General features: G+C 45.2%; 1 protein-coding gene across 1 annotated transcript in view; it reads right to left on the minus strand.

The window, feature by feature from the left end:
- The window catches only part of LOC122795996, a 928,531-nt gene that overhangs the window by 688,229 nt on the left and 213,486 nt on the right, over window positions 1–26,816 (minus strand). The window lies entirely within an intron of this gene.

Here is a 26,816-nt window from a genome sequence, read left to right on the forward strand (position 1 = left end):
TGCTTTTCAGGTGTGAGAAACATTTCTGCAGTTTGTTTCCCACCCTCCGTCCCTGTTGGTATAGTGTTTTTATAGTTTGTGGCTTTGCAGTTGCCCGCCCCTAGTGTAAATTTGATCTGGGACCCTCCTCCCAGTCTAGTGTCATTACCTCATTCTACCCAGTACAGGGAGAACATTTGAGAAGGCCAATCAGCTTAGTTTCTGCTACTCCTTTCTCTCTTTCCTTTCTCTCTTTCCACAAAAAAAAAAAAAAAATGTATCTGCTTTTGCTGTATTTGTGTTTCTTCCTACTTTATTTTGCTTTTGCGTCATCTTAAAAGTACTCAATTGTATTTATTACTGCTTGGTGTAACTCATTCTAAGCCTTTTAGTTTAAGCACTTGGGCTTCAGACCAGTTGTTTTACATTAAGAAGGTTTGTGGCCTGCACTGTGGTGGCAGGATAGGTAGCTTACATCCTTCTAAGTTGGGAACTGCTGATTGAGGGCTCAGTGTCTGTTATTCTAAAAGTGTACTAGTTCTGGTTTAAGCACTTGGGCTTCAGGCCAGTTATTTTACATTAAGAAGGTTCGTGGTCTGCACTCTTGTGGGAGGAGAGGCTGGAATCTGCCCTTCTGAGCTGGGAATTTCTGGTTAAAAGCTTATAGTGCCTGCATATTTGAACTGTTTCTTACTGAAATTGGTACACCTTGTTTGCTGTAGCATAGACTAGATCCAGGTCTGCTGAATCTAGCTTTGTTTGTATGCTTGTTGTTTGTTTGCTTATTTCCCCTGAAAAGCTAATTTCACCTAAAATGCGGCTTTTCAGCGCTTCTGTGGATCCCTAGTGATATCTGCATTGCTTACTGTACTTATTTCCTTGTTTCACTTGAAAGAAAGTTACTGCTTGTCATTTTTGCATTTAAGTTACCTGTAACACATTGCATTTAAGTTACCTGGCACTTGCTCACTAAGTCAGCACTAAAAAATTGAAAGCATTACACCCTCACAAACTCCCCTTGAGTACCTTGTTCCCCATTGGCCCTTTTTTTCAATTATAAAGGAATTCCCAATACTATTCTAGCATGTCCAAAGGTCAGTTGTCAATCTCCTCTCCGGTCCAGCTGTTGAATCTGGGAATCTTGAGGCAATGTTACAACTGCCTCATGTACACAGACAGCCTTCTCCTCCTCCCAACAAATTCCAACACATGTGAGAGATGCAACCATATAGCCAAACTGGAGGCTAAGCTCTCTCAACTCAGTACTGGCGTAACCAGTCAGGAGGAGAAGGAAACCACACTCACTACAATTCCAGTCTCACATAGACCTACCATGACAGCAAACCAAACACATAAATACACAAAAACATACTCGGAGGCTCTAAATAAAAATCTGCCTAAGCAGCAGAGACCTCCAAAGCAGACATCCAAGCAACCGCTACCCCAAAACAAAACACGTGCAACACATAACTCACAAAGCCAGTGTCCCAAACAGTCACAGCCCTTAAGGCTAAACAGCACACCTAATACACTTGTAATAGGTGACTCTATTGTCAGGCACACTGACATCCTGCTCACCAGGCTGAACAAGGAGAAGGTCACGGTGAGCTGCCTGTCGGGCGCTAGGATCCGCCACATAACACAAGCACTCAGGTCACTCCAAGGCAAGTACAAATATGACTCAGTCATTGTCCATGCTGGTGTGAATGACCTGAGATGTACCTCCCTGGACTACATGAAAAGAGACATAGAGGAGCTCTCTGAGCATGTAGCCCAGGCCGGTATGTCCCTGACCTTGAGTAGCATCTTATCCTCACCAAGAATGATGCCACAATATGAAGACAACATGATCAATTTCAGCAATTGGCTTAAGCATTGGTGTCCTTCAAAGGGGATCCAATGCCTGTCAGCCTGGTATGACATGCTCGACAAGCCACGATGCTTCGCTAGGGACGGCTTGCACCTGTCACCCCTGGGCTTTCGGATATTGGCAAAGGCTCTTGCTACCCCCATAGTGCCTTTTTTAGGCAAGGCTCAAAAGACAAACCCACCTCCATAGGTATCACAAGGGATAAGAAACTAAGAGTAAGGATACTCAATGCCAGAAGTCTAAACCTCAAGATGCATGCACTCGAAACTCTCCTTAGCATGGAGAACATTGATATCTGTGCTGTAACAGAAACCTGGTCCAAGGCTCCCAAGAGCACCCCAGCACTACCAGGTTATACCTCATACCATGCTTTTCGGCCCCAAAACTTGGACCGAACCACAAAAGGAGGGGGAGTATCAATATTCGCCAAAGATACCCCCACCTCCAGGTTGGTGGCACAGCACAAAGCATTAGAGACTATCCATGTGCAACTAACAGTGGGTAAAACTGCCTTCCAGTTTATAGCCTGCTACAGACCACCCTCCCAAACCCAGGAACCCCACTCGGCCTTCCTGAGAACACTGGAAAATATGAAGGTCTCTCCAAACACCATTATATTGGGCGACTTCAACTACCCAAACATAGACTGGGAGCATTACTCTAGCTCCAACACCCTAGCCCAAAGTTTCCTAGAATTTATAAACAAATGCTATGGAACAACTTGTTACCACTCCCACAAGAGGGGAAAACATACTGGACCTGATCATCACCAACATGGGGACTCTATGCTCCAGAGCAGAAGTGTATCCCTCACTGGTAAGATCAGACCATAAACTAATCTCACTGGATATTCACATCCCGACCCCACCCCCTGCCCAGAAAACCACAGTGAAAAACTTCTCTAAAGCAAATTTCACACTCCTCAAAACTGAGGTGGAATCCTTCAAAGCCCCCGGGCCTGTGGAAAATACGGCCCAGACTGCAGAATCCTTTATAAACGCATTCTATGAACACCTTCAGGAATGCATGGATCTTGCAATCCCAAATAAAACCAAGACCCAATCCTCCAAGGGCAGACATCCTGTCTGGTGGACCCCAGCCATAAACAAACTATACAATAGAAGGAGGAAGCTACTACATGATAGAGCAAAATCCCAAAAAGGGAAGGCATCTCTGATTAGTATTAGCAAAAAACTACGGGCACTCATAAAATCGTCTAAGGCCAGTTTCGAGAGAAAAATTGCACAGGACACTAAGGATAATCACAAGGCTTTCTTTAGTTATGTTAGGAACCTAGGTGGGAATTCCCAGATATGCTCAGAATTAGTCCAAAATGACAAAAAATACACCGAACCCGCAGACATTGCCAACATCCTAGCTGACAGGTTCAGCGCAAACTTCTCCCCTCCCACCAAAGGGCAAATATCTATTCCAGCAGAGTGCTGCCCCCCTGACATCTCAGATGCTCAGGTAAGAGCCGCCCTCTTCAAAGCAAAAAACACAGCATCAATGGGACCAGACGGTGTCCCGGGCTGCATCCTACATGAACTCCAAGAAGAGCTAAACCCAAACATAAAACTACTGTTCAATCTCAGCCTTACTACAGGATATGTACCCAAAGAGAGGCGTACAGCAACAGTGGTCCCTCTCCACAAAGGTGGTGCCTCAACGGATCCTGGAAACTATCGCCCCATAAGCCTGACTTGCTTGGTCTGCAAAGCTATGGAAAGGATCATCATGGACCTAATAAATAAAGATATTGGGGATCTACAGACACTGGATCCTACCCAGTTCGGCTTTGTTAAGGCAGATCCTGCCTCTTAAACCTGGTCCATTTCTTTGAAACAGTCACCAAGGCCATTGACGAGGGGAAGGTGGTTCACACAGCCTACCTAAACCTCGCAAAAGCCTTCGATACAATACCCCACTCGGGCATTATAGATAAGCTCACCAGCTTAAATATAAACCCCTATGTCACTAGATGGGTTGCAAACTGGCTCAAGGACAGAACCCACATGGTTAGAATTGCTGGAGCCATGTCAGACTCCAAACCAGTTACAAGTGGCATCCCACAAGGCTCAGTTTTGAGACCTCTCTTGTTTGGTATATATTTCTCGGAAGTACAGGCCAACACGGAAGGACTGTGGCTGACCAAGTTCGCAGATGACTGCAAACTGGGCACCATAATCGACTCTCCAGCCGACACAAGCATCCTCCAAAAGGGCCTCATAGAAACAGACAAGTGATGCCAGAGCCATGGCCTCAAGCTAAAGTCCAAAAAGTGTATAGTCATCCCCTTTGGCAAAAACAAAGTTTAAGTTTTCTGTTCTGTTGGAGTTTTAAGAGTTCTCCACCCACCCACCCAGTCCTTGTTGTGTTCTTAAATTTGGTGGCTTTTGAGTTGCCCACCCCTTCTACAAATCTCATTTTGGACACTCCTCCCAGTGCTGATTGAAGGCTTAGTGTCTGTTATTGCCAGGGCACTTCTATGGGCTAGGCTTGTAAAGGGTCTAGGGCCATTAGCCTAGTACATACCCATGAACCTATAAACCTATATATATATATATATATATATATATATATATATATATATATATATATATATATATATATATATCATTAAGAGTGCATAGGCTGTTATCCACACTTGCCATGCCCAAATAAGTGTCACAATGTACATTTAAAATGTAGGGTTAAGAACACTCCCCGGGATTCATGAAGCTTGCGCCAGGCACAGGAGTAGCATCGGCAATCTAACGCCAAATATGGCCACCGAGCGATTCAGGTACGAGCTGTTTCCACGTGCACTACCAGCGTATGCCAGAGCTGTGCAGCTCCCAGTGCTTGTATGCTAATTACCCCATGCTCAGCAGTGTAGCTTGCAAATGAAGGTATATAGCGATTCATGAAGTGGTGCATGCGTAGCGTAATCATGCAGTAATGTAAAATAAAAAAAAAATAAAAAAACGGTTTATATTTTTTCAAACATAAAATCGGAGCCATGAAAGTGGACCAAACTTACATATTATAATGTTAATATATGCCAATGGCTAAATATATAGCCAATGGCATAAAAAAACATGCACAACACATAAAAAATAACATTTAATGTCATGGCCACACTAAAGCAAAGTAAAATCGCAGTGCATCGGTGCACAAACGGGATCACAATGAAAATATATTTAGATGTTATAAAACTGCAATGTAACACAATTCATGAATTCCCCATAATAGTCAATGGTACGCATGCTACACCGCAACCATGGCGCAAGGGTTACTAAGGGTCTGTGACAGTGTTCTGCACGGTAACTAGGAATTAGTAGTCAATGCCATGCAAATGAGTCAAGTAATACTGAATCACAAAATCCCCGCCGGCGTAAGGATGTACCACACAGCATGGCGGTACAACACCGAGGTGTGGCCTGGAGGTAAACATGACATCAAGAGAGGGGTGCGCCACCGTAGCTGTAAGCACATTGGAGCATTGCTAATCCAGGTTGCCCGTTGCTAAGCAAAGCCGCAGGATAGGGGTGTGGAAGTAGCCATAGCTTTGCTTAGCTGAGAGCACACAAGGTAACCAAAAGTGCACGTGAACGTGGATGAAAACGTGCTCAAAACCCAGTAAATAGCTGTGGGCGGCACTCACCATAGCTGAAACAGGAAGGATACAGAAAGACAATAAGGAAATGCTGCAGCATGGTAATTGGAGTACAAATGAGTAATTAACACCTAGGAACTCACAGTGAGCCATTGACAACAGCTAACAAGGCTGCTAGCAGCTACCTGCAGAACAGGAAAGGGGAGGTGCCATACTGCAAAGAAAAGAGAACTGTCACAGCAGAACAAAGCAAACTTGCAGTAAATCAGCTACATACCACATTTCGCAACACAATCCTGGGTTGGGAAAGTACAAAACAAGAAAGCAGACAGCTGGATGCATGCCTGACAATGGGAGCGGAATCGGGTTGAAAAGTGAAGTAAAGGGCAATAGATGAATCATGGCAGCCAAGCATAAGTCACCACCAAAGGCCCCACAATAGCAGTACCTGCTGTAAAACCCATAATTAAGATACCCTGCAGCTGGAATTGCACATACACACCCAATTACACCAGCATCATCCATTGCACAATAGTATAAGGTATGAAAGCCTCACACACACTTTTGTATTCCCAGACACTCTGCACCATTGGTGTATACAGACGGGGAACTTTTAATATGCACATGTTAGAGGCTGCCATAGCTTTAATTCACCAGCATGTGCTGGAGACTGATGGTGGTATAGAGGATGATGCTGACAACTATCTCAGGCAATGGAGGAGGAGAAGAGTGTTCAAACCCAGGGTAACCTACCAGGGGCTACATGAACTGGGGATAGTACAGTGCTACAGGGTGGACAGGGACACCATACAGCAACTTGTTGAGCTGTGCTAGCCATGCCTCAGAGCCAGAAATAACAGAGGAGAACCCATCCCAGTGGACACGAAGATATGTGTAAGCTTGAGAATACTAGCCACAGGTACCTTTCAAAGGCCAACTGGGGATATCATGGGGATCTCACAGGCATCAGCATCCAGGGTACTCCACCAGTTCCTGGATGCCATGTTACCACATGCCAATGAGCACATATACTTCCCCCAAATGCAGGAGGAGTTGGCCAGCAATATGTGTCTCTTCCACTGTGTGGCAGACTACCCAGAGGTACTGGGTGCAATAGACTGCACACACATACACATCAAGACACCACCCAGTGAGCAGGGTAGGTGCTACATAAACTGCAAGGGATACCCCTCCATCAACTGCCAGGTCGTGCGCAATGCCCAGGGCATTATCATGGATGTGTGTGCTGGCAGCCCTGGAAGTTATCACGACTCCCACATCTGGCATGCCTCACAGCTGCATCAGGTATTTGCCAGGGGGGACATCCCATATGGCCACCTGGTGGGGGATACTGGCTATGCACTAGAATTGTGGATGATGACTCTCATCAAAAATGCACACACAGTCACGCAGGAACGCCATAATGAGGCACACGCAGAAACCAGAATCATCATAGAGCACATGTTTGGAATGCTGAAATTATGGTTCCGTTGCTTGGACATATCTGGTGGAGCCTTGCAGTACTCTCCAGGCATGTGTGCCCACATCTTCATAGTATGTGCCATGCTACACAATATGATCCTGGGGAAGCAGCTGCAGCAGGAACAAAATGGTGAAGGCCCTCACAGCCCACCACCATTGCCAAGGGTCCCACAGGCACAGAGGGACTCAGACCATGAACACCCTGTGCCAGCCCCAGTAGGTAGATGGAGATGTGCTCAGTATGCCGATGCCTTGGCAAAGAGGGAACATATAGCACACACACTGACAGTGTAGGCACCTATGGACTGACACCCTTCTCCACCTGCACACACAGCAAACATGGATGGCATACACACACAACCACTTGTAAATTGTCATGTATAGGTGGTCTACTGTGTACATCCTAAAGAGGCAGCCCTCAACTATTGTACACACAACTGCCATTGGCACAAGGTAAGACAATACCTGAACAGTAAATTAAGCTATCAGCATGTGTCCATGCTGTATGTATAGGTTCATAGATACATAGGTAGGTACATGCCTAACTGCCCAAGGCCAGTCATAAGCATAGCCACAAATTGTCTGCTGTCACCACCCCATTGATTAACTAACTGTCCATCTGTGGAGCAGAGCCAATTGCAGGATCCCTGGGGTGTATCCACTGTTCTCCACCCACTCTGCAAGGATTCCCTGGAGTGTTAGTGAGGGGTTTCATATAATGTAATCAGGGATGTAGTTCCAAATAATGAGGAGTACCTTTGACAGGAATCTATCAGTCCAGCATCTTCCAGTTATGGTTGTGGCAAGGTGTAGCTCATTACAGTGTGTTGCTCACTCTGACATGGATGCCCATAGGTGGAGCATATCCATTAAGCCTGACTTGGACACAGCTTTGTTGGCCAGCAAACATCATCCCTGAGTAAACTAAATGCCACTGAGTAATGCATGAGTTTATGCAGTCTGGCAGCATAGGAGACATGTCTGAGGGCATTATCCCTCTATGCGAGATACGTTCATAGCCCTTCCAGCTGTCAGATGTGTCTTCTGAGGTACATCCAAAATGGGTTATCATACTCAATGATGCGATTGAAGACTGATGAGTAAAGGGGCACAATAACCTAAGTTTGTTTAGATGTAAACCCTTAAGTAATCAGATGGCCTACATAGATGGATGTCCTAACTACTTCGCACATATGACTGTCAAAGGAGAGATCACTATGTAATGTAGTCCCCACATACCCATTATGTCATCTGATTTATACTGTCTGTCACTCATGTGTTATTATGTGTGTGTGTAGTTTCCCAAAATGGAATGACTATGCAGTATGTGGCCTTTAGCTGGAGGCCATCACTCTGACACCCTGTGTTGGTCTATGTGAGGTCCCTTGAAGGATGTCACTGACAGCTGGACTGTCAGTTATAGCTCCCAGTCTGCAGCAATCACCAAACATGGCCTGCTGTAGTCCACCTGTGGTAGCCCGTACCTCTGAGAAGTATATGGCAAACAGTAGGGGTTCCAGGACTGAGTCCTGTGGGACACCAGTTGTGACTGGTCAAGAGTTGGACCTGGAGGCTGCTAGGCTTACCATGTGGGTTCTGTGTGTAAGCCTGCTGGCAAACCAACCTGTGATGTATGGGTGTATGTACTGGCTGGTGAGTGTAGAAATAATACCTGAGTGGGGAATGGTGTCAAAACCCTTGGCGAGGTCCAGGTAGTATGTGTGAACTACCACACCCCACACCTAAAGTCTAGGTGGCTGTAAGATGTCAAACTGGTTCAGTAGGCATGATCTGCACTCAAGCAAGGTGGCCTGGGTTGGGTCAAGTGTCTGGAGGTTACCATTGTCTATGTTCATGAGTGCCATGAGGATGCGCTCCATAGCCATGCAGATCAGGCTACTCAGGCCTATGGGGTGGTAGTTACTATGGTCAGTTATGTCACCACCTTGGTGGAGTGTCATAGATGTTGCCATGTGCCAGTGAATGGCCATGTAGCCTGTGTAGAGGCTGATGGTGAACTGCTAAATTAGGCGGGGGGCCACTTTGTCTTGTAGTGTCTGCAGGATGCAGTCTGGGACACCATCTGCCTCCATTGACGCTCTGTCATGCCATTTGAAAGGGCCATTACCACCTGTATGTCACAGATGTCTGGGATACTGTATGTTTTGGGTATTGTTGTGGGCCCAGTAGGGGGTGAAGCTTGCTTCGAATGTATTATCAAGTGTGTTGGTGATATCAGTATGGTCAGTATATTCAGTGCAATATTGCACCAGCACAGTGCAAATCTGTGTGTTACTGCTTACATCCTTGACATAGCCAAAGAAGCCTTTGTGGTCATGTTCCGAACCCATGCCTATTTACCTGTGGATGTCAGCCTTGGATGATTACATGAGTAACATAAGTATCTTGCTAATACTGGTCACAGACATCTGCATGTCTTGGGATTTGCTGATGTTCTGGACTACTATACTATCTCTGTTGTATAGTGTGTATAATGCAGGGGTTCAGCAGACTGGTGTCCTTGTGTAGGAGTAGCTAGTCCTGGTTTACCATTGATGGCACAACCCATACATCTATGTAGGTGCTTATAGAGTGCATTCATAATTCTGTCTGTATCTTGAGCAGTGTCATCCCTGAGCATGGGGGCTGTGAACCCTCCCACCTCTGTCATTAGTACTGTGAATTTAGCTGTAGGAAAGGTATTCACTGTGTGTTCTTTGGGTGGGGGAGATGGTTGGGAGTGGAAATCATCAGTGAATAGTTCATGGTCAGATCTAAACAGTGACTGGTTTACCTCTGCTGTAGTGCACCTGTTGCACATGTCAGTGATTACCACTTCTAGTATGTTTTCACCTCTCTTTAGTCTGTCTACCAACTGATACAGGCCATATGAGATGATAAATCCCAGGAAGTGCTGGGCCTGGAAGTGCATAGGTTATCCAGTTAAGTGTAGGGTAGCCGACATTGATCAATAACAGGATGTCTGGTAGGACTGTCATGTTTACCACTGTCTCCAGATAGTTGTAGTGGTGCTCTTGGGTCATGGGGGGTTATCTGTAGCAGCTCACAGTTTGCATTGCAGTCATGGCTGATGTTAGCTGCAAATGGATGATCACAGAGGTATCATGCTGCCTCACTAACTTGGAGGTGTAGGTATCCCTGAAGAGGGAGGGGTCAGAGGTCTGGAGGTACTCAATGTCTCTGGACTGAGATCCATGATGATGTGCTCCATAGCCTTGCACACCAGGCTAGTCAGGCCTATAGGGCAATAAGTCCCATGGTCCATTGTGGCACCACCTTTGTGGAGTGGGATAACTGTTGCTGTGCACTATTCAGGGAACACAAAGTCTGATGCGAGGCTATTGCTGAACATGGTGCAAAGGTTGGGAGCCAGTGCATGCTGAAGTTCATGTAAAACGCAGCCTGGGATGTTGTCTGGTCGCATGGATGCTGTGATATTGGCTTTAGAGTGTGCAGCTTTTACCTACATAGTTGTGATTACAGGGACTCTGCATTCTTCCTGTATAGATATGGGCCCTTTAGGGGATGAGAGGGGGGGAAAGGTAGCACTGATCCTATCTGCCAGGATGTTGGCAATATCAGTTGGTTCTGTAATGTTCGTGCCTTTGTGCTGTAACTCAGAGCAGATCTGGGTGTTGACATAGAGATATTTGACATAGCTATAGAATGCTTTGCGGTTTTCATTGGAATTAGTGGCGGTTTTGTTTCTGTAGCTAGCTTTGGAGGATCTTATAAGGGATCTCAGCTTCTTACTGAGGCTGAACAGGAAGCTCCTCCATGCATGGGATTGTACCCTCTTTTGCAACAGTGTCTTCCTTCTGTTGTACAGTTTGTTTATGGCAGGGGACCACCAGATTGGCTTCCTTAATTAGGAGTATAGCATCTTGGTTCTGTTTGGGATAGCACAATCCATACAGTCATGTAAGTGCTTATAGAGTGCATTTGTGTAGGATTCAGCAGTTGTAACTGTATTGTCCATCTGCATGGGTGTCATGAAGTTCACTACATCTGTCTTAAGAAGCATGATATTGGCTTTGTAGACATATTATACGGTGGTTCCCTTAATGGGGGGTGGGGGCGGGATGTGGATGTCAAGGGTGTTTAGCTTATGGTCGGATCGGACCAGTGAGGAGTTGACTTCAGGTGTGGAACACCGATCACTCATGTTGGTAATGCCTAGGTCTAGGATATAGTTGCCCCTGGTGGGTGTGTGGATAAGTTGATCCAGGGCATTGGTGTTTATGAATTCCAGAAAGTGTTGCGCTAATGAGTTGGTACACGAGTAGTTTTCCCAGTTAATGGTGGGGTTGGTGAAGTTGCCCATTAGTAGGGTGTTTGGTTGAACCCTAATAATTTCCAGTACATCAAGAAAAGAGGAGTGGGAATTTTGAGGCATGGTTGGGGATCTGTAGCAAGCTAATATTTGGATTGCAGTTTAGCCCAGAGGTAGTTGCACTTGGATAACCTCGGATGCATTGTGCTAAGCAACTAGCCTGGAGGGGTGGATATCCTTAATGAATATGGTCACACCTCCACCTTGGGTGTTCCGGTCCAGGTTACATGGCCGAAAAGTGTGCTATGAGTTCTAGCCTGGTAGTGCAGGGGTGCTCTCTGGAGCTTTGAACCACGTCTCAGTCACTGCACAGATATCGATGTTCTCCATTACAAGGAGTGCCTTGAGTGAGTGCATTTTGAGATGTAGACTTCCAGTATTGAGTAGCATTACCCTCAGTTTGTGCTTGCCTGTTCCTGTTATGGTGGTGAATATGTTATGTGAACCTTGCCTAAAGAAGGCACTATAGGGGCAGCAAGAGCCTTAGCCAGTATCCGCAATCCCAGGGGTGACAGGTGCAGGCCATCTGTGGCAAAGCATCGTGGTCTGTTGACCATGTCATCCCAAGCAGACAGTTACTGGATCCCCTTAGAATGACACCAGAAGCTTAGCTAATTGATGAAGTCAATCATTTTGTCCTCATACTGCGGTATCATTCTGGGTGATGGCAGAATGCTACTCAGGGCTAGGGTCATACCTGCCTGGCCTACAAGTTCGGAGTGCTCTTCAATGTCTCTTTGCAGGTAGTCCGGGGAGGTACGTCTCAGGTCATTCACACCAACATGGACAATGACAGAGTCATATTTGTACTTGTTGTGGAGTGACCTGAGTGCATGGGTTATGTGGCAGATCCTGTTATCTGCCATGCAGCTGACAGTAACTTTCTCCTTGTTTAGCCTGGTGAGTGAGACATCAGTGTGCCTGACTATAGAGTCACTATAGAGTCACCTATGACTAGTGTGTTGGGTACGTTGATTTGCCTTATTGGCTGTGGTTGAGTGGCACACTAACTCTATGGGCTATGTGCCATTAGGGTTGTGTTGGGGATGGAGGCTGCTTGCGTTTCCACTTTGGAGGTCTCTGTTGCTTAGACAGATTAATATTGAGAGCCTCCGTGAATGTTTTTGTGTTACTATGTGTGGATTTTGGTGGTGTAGATTCAGTGAGACTACGTGATGAGTGTGGTGTGGTGTGAATGTTTACCTACTCCACATTACTTTCAGGGTCAGTCTTGGTTGAAGAGAGCTTTACCTCCAGTTTGGTTAGATAAGTAATATCTCACAGGTTGTAGTGTTGGGTGGTAGACGGAGAGGGTTGTCTGTGTACAGGAGGCAATGTCTACATTGCCCCAAGATGTCCAGATTCATCAGATAGACAGGAAAGCACACTGGCAGCTGACCCTTGGACATGCCTGAATATAAAACTAATTTCCCCTAGATAAGTGAGGAAAGTGAGTACAAGAGCTATTTTACTCTAAGCAAGTGAGAAAAGTAAGTACAAAAACTGTTTACCTCTAGGTAATGAGGAAGATGGAGTGCTATAGTAATTAGTAACTTCCATAGTGCTTTCAAGTTTTGAACAAGTGCTGAGCATGAATAAGCAATCCAGATAGGGTCTTGGATAACATAAACACACTGCCCCCCCCCCCCGACAGGTACACATTCATATATCCATATACACTGCAGAGCCAATGTACCCACAACTATGCAGGTACAAGCTGCACTCATGCTGCATGGGATCTGTCCACATCCCAGGTTGTATCATACACATATGGCAAAACAAGTTGCTCTCCACATACACATCATGTAAAACATAGCTTCAGGTCAGGCTGTGTACACACTGAATGGTGCACACCAACAGTATCACAACCCACAAAGGGGGAGACACCACTGATAATGGGACGTACTGTACTACTACCCTGCTGAGTCTGTTCTGCAAGGCCATGAACCTTAATCAAATTATTTGATGTCAGCAGTACAGATGTAGATGACAGTAAGATTGATTTCACACTGCATATCATAACCTTGCCAGGTCATAGGTCATCATCACCCATACTGTGCTCCACCTACACTCTGTATACTAGATGTACATTCCTATGTCACAGGAGTGTTTTGCAACGAGACTACTGGCAGAACCAACACTACAGAAGGTGTCTGAATAATACATGCACATCATACCAGTGCCAGCTACAGTAAGACAGGGTTAATTAATTGTACTCCCCCTCATTGTAGTCCATACCACACAGACTAACAGAAGGCATCTGCCTATTGAAGTATGCGAATGGCTATGACCTAGGATCAATAGCTGACTCAGATTGTTGTGGACAACATACAGAAGGGGCTTTGTGGGTGAGGTGTGTGACATATGGCTACAATCTGACAGCTACATATTGCATTGTCACCCCTGTGTTAATAACCCTGTACCCATGAACTACCACCTAGGCAGCGGTCAACATAATGGACACTGTGTGTACGGGATGCAGCTGGGCAGTTGTCTTTCCTGTGATAGTTACGTCACCACACCTGTCAGGTAGTCGTATATGGCAACTCTAATCATGACAGGGTGCCATCCATGAATATAGAGATCATTGTCCAGCCATACATAACACTCAAGTGACCCATATCAGATCACATATTTCCTTTAAGGGGTATTGGCCATGTTCAGATGGCCTACACCAGCCTTCCCATTCCCCATCTCCACTATGTAGCATGATGCATACCCTGAATAAATCCATGTCCAACCCAGTGATGTTGGACATGCTACATGTACACATCCTGATCTCAAACACGTACTTCATGGACATCCACATTTCTAGTACTAGGATCACCATACGCTGGACAGATCCTTGTTCCATACAATTTACATAGTCCTGCCATACTATGCATTCCTGCCTAGCAAAGCTGCACATCGCCCCCCCTCCCAGACATGGTGTGATGACCGCATGGTAAATGTATCATTAACCCTGTGGATCAGTTATGTGGCACTGCTCCAGCTGGCCCCAGAGACCTGCCTGTCGGCTACAGCTAGGTAACCTTTCATCCTAGATTCATACATAGCCCAGGGCATATAGCCTACTGGTTGACTTTGACTGTACATGCTATAGTTGATATCCATCCCTGCAAATACCATCTGACTAGCCAGTGTCCCATGTGTACCATATGTGCAACACAGGTGATACATGGCAGGGTGTTGAATTGCTGTACAGTGCCATGTAGATGTATATGGCAGAAAGTACAGTTGTGTACACTTATGATAAATGTAGATGTTCAAGTGTATTCACTGCTGCAGTCATTACATTTGGGTAATCTGCTGGCATGTTGCCCTCAGTCGGCCTGAATTCCAAAGTCTTGGGTCCTGTGTCCATTGCTGTCTTCTCTTCCATGACGTCAGGTCAGCAGGGGTATAAAACATGCAGCCAATGTCATTTTCTTTAGTTTTTCTTGCCACCGATGTCAGGTATCCCCAAAAAGGTAGCAATATTTTATATATATATATATATATATATATATATATATATATATATATATATATATATATAAAAATACATGCATCAATATAAACTTTACCTTCATCTACGAGCAAATACATCACATAGGTTGTAGAAGATAGTGAAGGAAAGATAAACTTCAGAATGACAGGGGGATGGCGGGAGGGTAATCTGGACTGCAACAGTGAATACACTCGAACATCTACATTTATGGTAAGTGTACACAACTGTACTATGTTCTTCATGTTTCACTGTTGCAGTCATTACATTTGGGTAGAATCCTAAAGCTATGGTTGGGAGGCTGGAGCTAAACAGCATTAGGTGCAGCTATAAGGCTCTGCAGCACTGCAGTGGAAAAGCCTGCCCTGGACTTAGAGTAGAGAGGCAAATGGTAATGCTTTGTAAAGGTGTAAACAGAACTCCAAGTAGTAGCCTCTAGAATGTCTTTGGTTGGTACTACTCTGAGAAAGGCTGCTGAAGTAGCTGCAGCTCTGGTGGAATGAGACCTAATGCCCTTGGGCACAGGTTTACCATGGCGTAAGTAGCAGAAACGGATGCAGTGGCTTAGCCACTTTGAAATTGTCTGCTTTGAAATAGCCTTTCCTTCTGATCCTGCAGCATATGACACTAGTAATTGCTCAGTTTTTCTTAGAGCTTTAGTACTGCTCAAGTAGAATCTTAGCTGTCTGTGAATGTCCAAGGAATGAAGAACTTTCTCCCCTTTGTTCTGCGGATTTGGATAAAAAGTTGGCAGATGAATTGTTTGGTTAAGAGCCACACTGAAAACCACCTTAGGCATAAAAGTAGGATTTGTCCTCAAAGACACCCTGTTCAGGTAAAATATGATAAAAGTCTCTACAGTCATGAGGGCCTGTAACTCTGAAACTCTTCTTGCTGAAGTAATTGCTAGTAGCAGAGCTGTCTTCCATGATAAGAACTTTATATCAGCAGTTGCAGCTGGTTCAAATGGAGGCAGGGTGAGTTTTTCCAACACATAATTGAGGTCCCATGCAGGTAATGGTGATCTTCTAGGGGGACTTAAATTTTTGGTTCCTCTAAAATACTGCTTTAGTAAAGGATGAGAAAAGATTGCCGGCTCTGTGCTGTAATGAGCCGAAATGGCAGAGGCATGGATTTTGATTGATAAGAAAGATAGGCCTTTGTCAAGCATCTCAGTTAAGTATTGTAATATCTGAAGAATATTTGGTTCTGCTGTATCAGTTCCTTGTGCTTGATTCCAAGCACAGAATCTCTTCCATTTGTCAGCATAAGATTTTCTAGTACTAAGCCTTCTGGCTTCCAAAATGACATCCATCACAGCTTTACTGAGAGGTGTTGTTTGTATGATTACCTGGTTAGCCATGCTGCCAGGCTTAGAGTCTGTAGTTGATTGTGCAGGATCTGATTGTTTTGCTGAGACAATAGTTGTGGTGTTTGAAGCAAGGTCCAAGCTGGGTATTGAGACAAGTTCCTTAGGATTGGGTACCAGTATTGGTGGGGCCAGTCCAGGGCAATTAATATCATCTTTGGCTTCTCTTGTCTGACTTTTAGGAGGACCTTGGGTAGAAGAGGCAGAGGAGGAAAGGCGTAAACTGATAGGTTTTTCCAACTGAAGGATAGGGTGTCCACTTCCCATGCTTGTCTGTGATAAGCCCTTGTGCAGAATCTTTTCAGTTGATACTTTTGATGAGAGGCAAATAGATCTATGTCTGGGCTCCCCCATTTCTCTGTTATCATGCTGAAGACTTGTGGATTTAGTTTCCACTTGTGAGGATCCATAAGATTTCTGCTTAAATAGTCTACCAGAGTGTTTTGTTTTCCTGGCAGGAATTGAACTTGAAGATGTATTTGGTAGGTCAAAGCTGTGTCCTACAGTGCCATGGCTAATCTGCAAAGAGGGTATGAGTGTGTGCCCCCTTGCTTGTTTATATACCACATGACTGTGGTGGTGTCCATCTTTATCAGTAATTGTCCTGGATGAAGTAAGTCCTTGAAGGCTTTTAGGGCATTTTGAACAGCTAACCACTCTTTCTGGTTGATATGTAGATGCATTTGTTTTGGTGGCCATATGCCCTGAATGCATCTTCCTGCCATGTGGGCCCCCCAGGCATAATCTGATGCGTCTGTTGTTAAGGTTTGGCTGGCAGGGGGTAGAGTGAAGGGACGTCCCATGTTTTGGTGACAGGCCTTTGCCCACCATAGAAACTCCTGTTCCAGACAGGGAATGAGAGGAATCATTGTTTCCAGACTGTGTGAATGTTGACTCCATAAACTTTTTAGGTACCATTGAAGTTTCCTCATATGCCGAATGTAGTAGTATGTTAGAAGCATTTTCAAAAATGCCAGGTGTCAAAGAAGAGTGTCCTCATTCTCTGCTTGAATGAGACAGTCATCCAAGTAAGGATATATTTGTATACTTATTTGTCTGCAAAATGCAATTACTGGAGCCAGGCACTTTGTAAAGACCCTGGGCACAGTAGATAAGCCATAGGGCAGTGCAGAGAATTGGTAATGCATTAAGTCAGCCTTGAATCTGAGGTATCTTTTGCATGATTGTCTTATTGGGACATGCAGGTATGCCTCTTTTAGGTCTAATGTCATCAGCCAAGCATTCTTGCCCAGTATGGACAGAAGCTGCTGCAAAGTCAGTATTTTGAATTTTGGAATGTCCAGGTATGTGTTCAAAATTGATAAATCCAGTATTGGCTACCAGGCCTTGTCCTTTCTGGGTACCAAGAACAGTCTTGAGTAAAAACCTTGTCCTTTTTCCTGTTCTGGTACTGGTTGAATGGCCCCCATATCCATGAGGGATGCAACCTGTTTCTGTGCCTCTGCCCATTGATTTTTGGGCAGATCTGGCCAACCATTTGCCATTGGCAGAGTGTGGAAATGGAATCTGTATCCCTGTGATACTATGTTTAGTACCTACTTGTCCTGGGTTATTAACTGCCAATTTTGAGCAAAAAGTGCTAATTTTCCCCCTAAGGGTGCTGTCAAAAGATAAGTGATTGGTGTAGGCAGAGGGAAGTCATTGGGACTGTTTTCTGTAGGTTTGCACTTTATCTCCCCCTGATTTGGAGGTAGATGCGCCCCATTGCTTTGACCTGTATGAATCTTGCGCCTGGTATCTGGAACCCTTTGAGCATCTGGATTTGCCCCTTTGAGCTCTGTCTGACACAGGAAAGGACCAATTTTTTGTAGGCCAGTGTCTACTGAATCTTGGTGGCTGCACTTGTAAGAAATCTTTAACAGTTTGCATAGACTTAGCTTTGTCTTCCATTTTCTTTAAAACTTCTTCTGCCTTAATACCAAACAAAGAGTCATGCTGTAAAGGTGCATCTAGCAATTTAGCTTTAACATGATCAGGCAAATTTTGTTCCTTTAACCAGGCATGCCTCCTAATCACAGATCCAGTAACTGCGGCCCTGCAGGAGACCTCTATGGAATCAAAACCACATTGCAAAGTATGCTTTCCAACTTGTTCAGCTGCATGCAATAATTCCTGCAATTCTTTATTTTCTGCACATTCTGAAATCAACATCATTTTCTGTTTCAGCAATCCCATAACATGTTGTTGGTACTTAAGCATGTGAAATTGACAGTTTAAGGTCCTTACTGCCAAGGTTGCAGAAGTATAAACCTTTTTTCCCCATCTGTCTAGTGCCCTTGAATCTCTGTCAGAGGGGGTAGGGTTTTTTGCTGTTGAGGCCTTAACTCCCTTTGGACCCTGTGAAATAGTTTCAGGGTCAGCAGCAGGGTTTCTAAATAAAAAATTATGTGACTCAGGGACCCTGTAATATCTGTCAGGCTTACTGGGAGCCGGAGGTAGGGAGTCAGGGGTCAAGCTTGACTCCGAAAACACATCATCCACAATGTCTAAAACAGGGGGAATGGCTAAAGGCTTGTGCTGAGGGAGAAGAAGGAAATCCCTGAGCCTCTTTTTTGATTCTGAGAAGTCTTGACTCTCCCAGTGAAAATGCTCCCTCAAAGTATGCAAGGTTTCTCCAAATGAATAATCCTCTGGAGGAGATACAGATGGAATAGTCTCCTCAGCATCAGAATCCTCATAGGGGAGGTATAGATAACTCCTGATCAGAAGAGGAATCAGAAGAAATAGAAACCTGATCTGAAGATTCATAGTCAGTGTCTTGCCTAGGCCTCTTATCTGGAGGGGGATGGGTACCCCTGATCAAGGTAATTAGGTCTTCAGCCATTTTGATCATCTGTTTTTTTAGGCATAGAGGCCTGTGCACGTGGCTCAGGCATCTGTTTTTTAGTTTTAGAAGTTGTCTTTGCCTTTTGTTTTACAGCTGTCATCAGTTTGATATATAAATGTTGAGGTCTGAATACACCCTCAGAAGCCAGTGCCTGCTCAACGGCTCCGGACCCATCCGAGGGAGATACATCCGTCGGTCCAATACCTTGAGTATCTTGCGGCATGCTGGACTCCACATAGGTGTCGGTAGAGGCCTGCGACTCGAAGGTAGTGGGTATCATGGGCTGCAAAAGCACCTCACTGAGTACCGGTGAACCGGCGACTGACTTAGGAGAAGCTTCATCATCGGTTTTGGATCGTGACTGCCTTTCTCTGTCCTTTTCTTTGCGTTTTTTATGTACTCCGGTAGTTGGATTGCTATCCGATGACATTTCTGGGTAGTTAAATCTGTTTCCAAAATACTTAGATGCAAAAATATACCAAAGCTTAATAGTGCGTTAATTAAATCTAGCACAAAACCGACAGCCAGACACGTTGTGATCAGGGCCTAGGCAAGGAATACAGTATAAATGGAAATCCTTATGAGGTATTTGCTTCCCACAAGTAATACAATTATTAATTTTTTCTGACATCAGTAAAAAGCAAGAAAAAAGTTTCCCCAATGGGGTACTTTGCTTTAGTGAAGACTTCGATTCTGAAACTCAAACTCGAATATTTCAGTAGTTGGCCGACCGGGACTTGCGAAATGCTTCTTCTTCAAGCACCACGCGGCAAGAAAGACTAAAGAATATGGCATTGGCTGCATGTTTTATACCCCTGACGACCTGACGTCATGGAAGAGAAGACAGCAACTGACACAGGACCCAAGACTTTGGAATTCAGGCCAACTGAGGGCAACCTGCCAGCAGATTACCCAAATGTAATGACTGCAATGGTGAAACACGAAGAACATCACATACATGTAAAACCTTCCATGAACAAATCTGCAGGGTCACAGGTCATGTCCGTTAAGGCAGTGTAAGTCTTTATATGTGACATATACACAGCATCAAGGTTGACTGCATTAATGTAGACACATCCAGCCATGTGCCGATAGGTAGGAACATCAGTACAGGCAAACAGACATGCCCACATCAAGACAGCATCCACATGGAGTATGAGCAATGTAATCAGGTGACACACATACACATTTGGTGATAATATCTACTCACCATTGAGTGTCACATGTTTGTGACATAAACATGCCAGTGGTGTCACTGTCATGTAGATTTGCAAAGACAACTATTTAATTGTAATAAATGCGATACACGTCTATGTTCAGCTGTAGCTCTGTATGTCTCTGTGAGTTACTGTGACCTGTCTCCATCATTATGTCTTCCAGGTACGCCGCGTGCAAGGCTACCCCCTTATACCCACTTGGGGGATGAGGCCCTTATCCCATACCTACATGACAATCATGATATCCTGTTCAGCCATGTGCCACAGGATGCACAGCAGTGGGATGCCCTGTGGATGGAACTTTGCAGGAGGGTTAATGATGTGGGTGGCCACAACCACACATACAAGCAGGTGCACAGACACTGTACAGACCTCATTAGATTGGTGAAACAGCATGCAAATGCAATCGCCATGGAACAAGGTGCAACAGGTGGTGGACCACCAACCCAGCCCCCACTCACACGTACAGAGGAGCTACTGGCCAACCTGGGGACACCTGCAGAACAACATCCACAAGCCTTAGCTGATATTGTGGAGGTGGGTGTCTCTCAACCACCGAGCCTGGAGTTGCCTGGTAAGTCACTACTGCATCTATAACAACTATATTCCATATAGTTGCATGTGTTACTGTACAATATGTAATGTAACATCATATGCAAGGCATGTAAACACACATGCTGCATACTATAGTATGCTACTCTGTGTATGCACACATGTGCATACACCATAGTATAGTCTATTGTACTGGTGTATGTGTTAACATGCACATTGCACCCTGTAGCTATCATACAGGTGTGGATAATGCTTATACTGCTGTGTTACTCCTATTTAGGTACCTCTAGGATTCCACTGTGACAGCAGCCCATTGCAGGTGAGACTGTTATTATTTATCAGGCATCTTAATGCCCAGATCTATCTGCCATGTGGCCTTTTACCACATGTACACATAATGTATGGTCCTGTCACAATATACAGGTCGGACCTGCAATGCATCACAATGGCTACCCATGTGCAACTATTGCAAACTATTTGAATCACCGACATGAATCCTCACAAACTGTCATTGCCAGATGTGTGGACAGCTATGCATACAATGGTGGAGATGCTGTTCACTGTAGGGACATGTACTACAGATCAGAACTACACATGTGGGGAATACAAACAGTACTACACAGTGAGTTGAAGTATGGCCAGCCCACAGGATTCACTGGTGTGGATCAAAGCCCTGCTATGAATGTTACACAATGTGATGTGCTATCTTGACATGTCCATGACATCTAGTGGCCTGGCTGCAACACTGCCTAACTATCCTGAAAAACATATCCCACATACCAAACATCCCACCCTTTGTCTGCATAACCCTGTCATCAGTGGAGCATATGACATCTATGGGTGTATGTCATATGGGACAACACAGACATGTGAAATAGATGCCCGTCACAATAATTTGGCCAACACATGTACACACATGACCATGGAGGATGGCCAGAGACATGAAGCAACACACACAGTAGATGTGATGTGCTTGTGTGTACACCCTGTCGTACAATGGCTACACATGGTCCAACTATGGTCTTTGTGTAATGGTTATACTGCAGATGTGAAACACTAGACATCCTCCAGGCCTGTGCACATCTTGTGTAGGCGTGACATCAATCCACCACATACGATGTGATGAACATCTTGAGTGTGTCACGACATGACAGCAGTCACCTGTACAGTATCCACATCAGCCCACAGATACAGTACATTCCCCTTGCTGGTGTCAGACATCAATGTCATCCTTGCTCCTCGTGTGTGTGTGTGTGTGTGTGTGTGTGTGTGTGTGTGTGTGTGTGTGTGTGTGTGTGTGTGTGTGTGTGGGTGGTACACAGATGTATGTCATGTGGGACATGGTGTACCGACGAGTTTGCCATGTCTGGCCATAGTTGCCAGGCAGCAGTAATATGGTTACAGATGTGCAGGGGTGTCATCCATATACTCTTCAGTGACCTGTGTCACACATTCCACATCATGGTTTAGTGTGATTACACCTCAGTGACGTGGGTCACATTCCACAGTATATATGTATTGTATCTGAACATAGTCATGGCTATGAACTGTGTCTGTAACTCACACTGTAATGCAATAGAGAAGCCTCATGATTCCCTGCAATGGCCATGCACATCAGCTAAATTTGCAGTATATCTGTAGGGCAAACAGACAACACTGCATTGGGACAACATTACCCCACTGTATATTTGACAGGACATCATTGTGTTAAACATGTATGCATGTCATTGCACATGTCAGCAGATCACATGTCATACTACATGTGATTGTCAAGGTCATATGCCACACATCAGGCAGGTGTACTGTTAACCTGTGCTGGTCTACATGGTGTAACACAGAGATGTATGCTAACTACTACTATTATTGTGTAATTTGCATGCCTTCTGCTATGACACATGCATGCTGTTGTGTGCAACCCAGGGATGTATGATAACTACCACTATTATTGTCTGCGCTGCATGCCACCTGCCGTATCACATTCATGTTGCATGCCTTCTGTCATATCACATGCATGTTGGGTGCCATAGCATGTGTGTCTGTGTATCTGTGTGTCTGTGTGTGTCTATTGTATAGTTTGTAATGTACAGTTCTTGTCTGCCCCTCACAGGTGATGTAGGTGCATTGCCCTCCTGTGGTCCATCTGATGTTAGTGTCCCCACAGACTCTAGCAGTGATGATGAACATATGATTGAGGCACAGGCAGGGTTGTCAGGGGCTGAATCTGTGCCATTGGTTGCCATTCCACCTATATCCCCCTCATTCCTGCACACAGATCCCATGCCTACACATACCCCATCACCAGTGGCCATAGAGGAAGAACAGTTGGTGTGTGGTAGCTTAGAACAGGAAAGTGTGGGGGCTATGGAAGGTGTGCCTGCACACCATGGTGTCAGCCAACTAACTGGTGATGCCTCACACAGGCACGTGGCCAGTGCTGCTCATAGGAGGACCTCTTGCCAACATGCCCCTGCAAGACAGAGCTCAGCAGCTGGTGTCATCAGAGGCATGTTTCAGGCTGTAATGGAGGCACAGGCACGTGCTGAACGGCACAACACAGAAGATCAGAGGCTTCAGAGCACTGCTGTCTGTTCTTTAAACAACATCCAGACAATGGTAAATGCTCAACAGAAGATTGCTGAAGCTTTGGATAGATGATTGGGTGACATGGTTGGAGTCCTTGACCGTGGCATGACAATCCGCGAGTATGAGCTGTCTGTGTTGGAACATCTGGTAGGAGTGAGGCGTCGGGCACATGGACGTGGGCCTGCTACTTCACCTGTTTCAGGTCTACGTGAATGAGCTACCTCACATGTCCGCTCCCATAGTGGCGGTAGCAGCAGCAGTGCAGCTGGTGCTGTGCTGTCCACACCACGACACAGCAGGCCAAGTGCACGTGGCCCTGGATGGTCCCAACAGAGACATGGTTCCAGTGGACAAGTGTCATCAGACAGTACCCAATCTGCACCTTTGCCTGGTAGTGCCCATGCAACCCCTAGCAGGCACAGATCACATGGCAGTGGCCGGACACCGTGAACTGTAAAACCTGGCCTGTACAGTCCGCAGCTGTCAATAATACCCCTGTGTAGGCCAGACACATGCCAGAACTGTGTGCATACATACATGCACACACCGGAAACATATGTAGGGCACTGCAACACACACATGCATAACATCCACACATGCCCAGTTAGATCAAAGGCCCTAACCCACACACATGATGTCATCCAATGGTGTAGCCTAGGCCTCTGGCAAACATTATCACCTTGTGCATATGATGCCTGTGTAGCATCCCTGACATTCACACCATCGGTGCAGGGACATGCTCATATGGTCTGATGCACAAGGTGAACAGACTAGGAAGATAAGTGTAGTATACAATTGTTGAGTACTGTTGACAGGCAGCAGACATACCATGTACTATAGGTGTACAATGCATTTCGTACTGTTGACAGTATTTGTCTTGTGTAACAACAATAACTGCATGTTGGTCATGATGTTCTGCTTTCCTCCTTCAGGTCTAATTGCATGTGCCAGTGGATGCCAGTGTTTGCAGTTAGTGTCCCATATGTCAATGTGGACTACTCACAGGTATGTATGAATATACCAGCATGCACCTTGTAGCTGCCACATCACAGTGAGAATGCCCCACATTCCAAACACGTCTACTGATCCAAGAGCATGACAGCTGTGTATTAAGTTACTGTGGCTACAAAAGTGACATCCATACTGGGTGACATCACAGGTACAGTTACATGGAGTGGTGAGGTAAGAGAGCAGTCTAGCTGATTACAAGGGTAGAGGCCAGTGGGAAGCAGTAATACACATTCCCATGACAGGATGCCAACACACAACTGCACCCACACACTCAGGTATTGACAAACATGTATTCAGTGACACAGTAACACACCCATACACTCACAGATTCACCGACACAGTAACACACACTGACACACAGTTGCTACTGTTGAGGTGAGGACCCCTGCCTATGTGCAAATCATCATTACAGTACTGTGCACCTACATGACGCGCCACAGAGAATACCCATGTACAGGTAGTCAGTATGGCCTAAAATCGGGGAACATCAACACGGATAGTAGATTGCATTGCCTGGGTGAGGGGAGGGGTCTTATCAGTTCAGTATGGTAACATACATCCTCTCTCCAGGGACCAGACAGCCATACACACACACACACACACACACACACACACACACACTGTGACATTCACTATTGAATACACCTATGTCACACACATACAGATACCTCACATGTGTGAGATACATGCCACTGCCTATGTCCTGCTTTCTACATTGCAGTTTGTATCGATGTCTACACTAGTGTACAGAAGAATGAGTAACAATTGAAATGTATTCCCCACCATACGTGACATATATGAACACACATGCAACCACACATGCCAGTACTGTGAATCAAACACCTGCCTAGCTCATGATATATATGACAGGCTTACAGCAGTATTGCACATGTTACAAAGTGTACTGATGCTTCCTTTGGCAACAGAGCTGATATATGCATATGGGAGGTCTTAACTGTTACAGGTGTTAAGTGATTTACCTTCAGTGTCACCCTGACCACTGTCTATGTTGTGTGTTATGCCCTTCAATTAACGAAACCATTGCTTACTGGTTACACAGGTTATTGTAGGACCGCTTATGACACACCTGTGAGCTGTCCTCAGCAAACATCCATCTGCAAAGATGCCCCACCACTTAGTTATTTTCACACATCTGTCCATATCTGAGGTACATCTTTCCGTACATTCAGCATATCACCATATACAGTTGGCAATGTTGAGGCTGCATTGCAACTGCATGATGTAATAAGATACACGTCACCTGCCTACATCAGCAACTGCACATGCATGGTATCTGAACGCACACCACTACATGTACATGTGTGTAGGTCCTACACTCCTGTCATTTGGGCATGTTTGTAGGCATTGCAATTGGTGAACATGTGTAATGACATACAGGACACATGGACTATTGTATGATATGATAGGTATAATGGGTGACCGGTACAGAGGGAATGTTACCTCTGTCAACATTTATATCACACCTTATGTACTGTTAGCATTCAGCAGCCATGGACCTACATTCCATGTGCATGTGTGTAATGGCTGTAGCCACCTGTCTGCACAAAGGACAACAACAGCTATGCTATTTACATGTATGTTGTGTGTGTGTGGCATGTACATATCCAGGGCAGGTACATGTATATCATAGCCAAACATGAGGGTGTTTACTGGTGTACAGCAGCAGTCATCTGCTAATGCTGTAAATAACTGAGAGCTCCTGGTATGTGTACAGCTGACCTGGTTACAGACAGTGGTATCATTGCATTGCATGACACATGATGCAACTGTGTCAGTACATGGGTACTCTTTACAGTTGATGTAGAGCTTGGTACAGTCCACTGATCAAGGGTCACATGGTGGTGTACTCTTATATGTCCTACAACAGGTATGGATGTGTGTTGGTGGTCCGAGGGCATGGTGGTGTCTGAGGTTTACATCCTAGAATGCAGCATTTGACACTGTGTCCTGCACCTGACTCATCTGTGATACCTTTTGTGGGAGAACTGGTCAGTACATTTGAGTGGCCTCTATGTATGTGGGGACACCACCACCTGGCGCGGTCCGTACCTGTGTTATGGCCCACATGTCTGGTTCTGAGGTATATGGTGGTAGTGCTATTGTGCACTACAGAGCCTTCAGCCAGGTGTTCATCACTGCACAGATGTCAGTACTCCCCATTGTTGGATCTACAGTAAGCAGCTGTGATTATGGACACTACACATCTAGCACTGGTTAGCATAAGCATTCAATGCAGTTGTCCTCTAGGTGTCAGGGTATTATTCTATGTTTAGGACATTTGCCTTGGAATGGCACTATATGGGTGAATGCAACTTGGGTATTATCCCCACTCCCTGGAATCATGGATGCATGTGATATGTGTCAAAGGGCTGTCTACTGTCAGTCTTGTCATCCCAGAATGACAAACAGAATGACAAACACTGGACAACCTCGTAATTACAGCAG

Source organism: Protopterus annectens, chromosome 1.part0 (assembly GCF_019279795.1).
Source record: "Protopterus annectens isolate FY-2018-M chromosome 1.part0, PAN1.0, whole genome shotgun sequence".
NCBI lineage: Eukaryota > Metazoa > Chordata > Ceratodontiformes > Protopteridae > Protopterus > Protopterus annectens.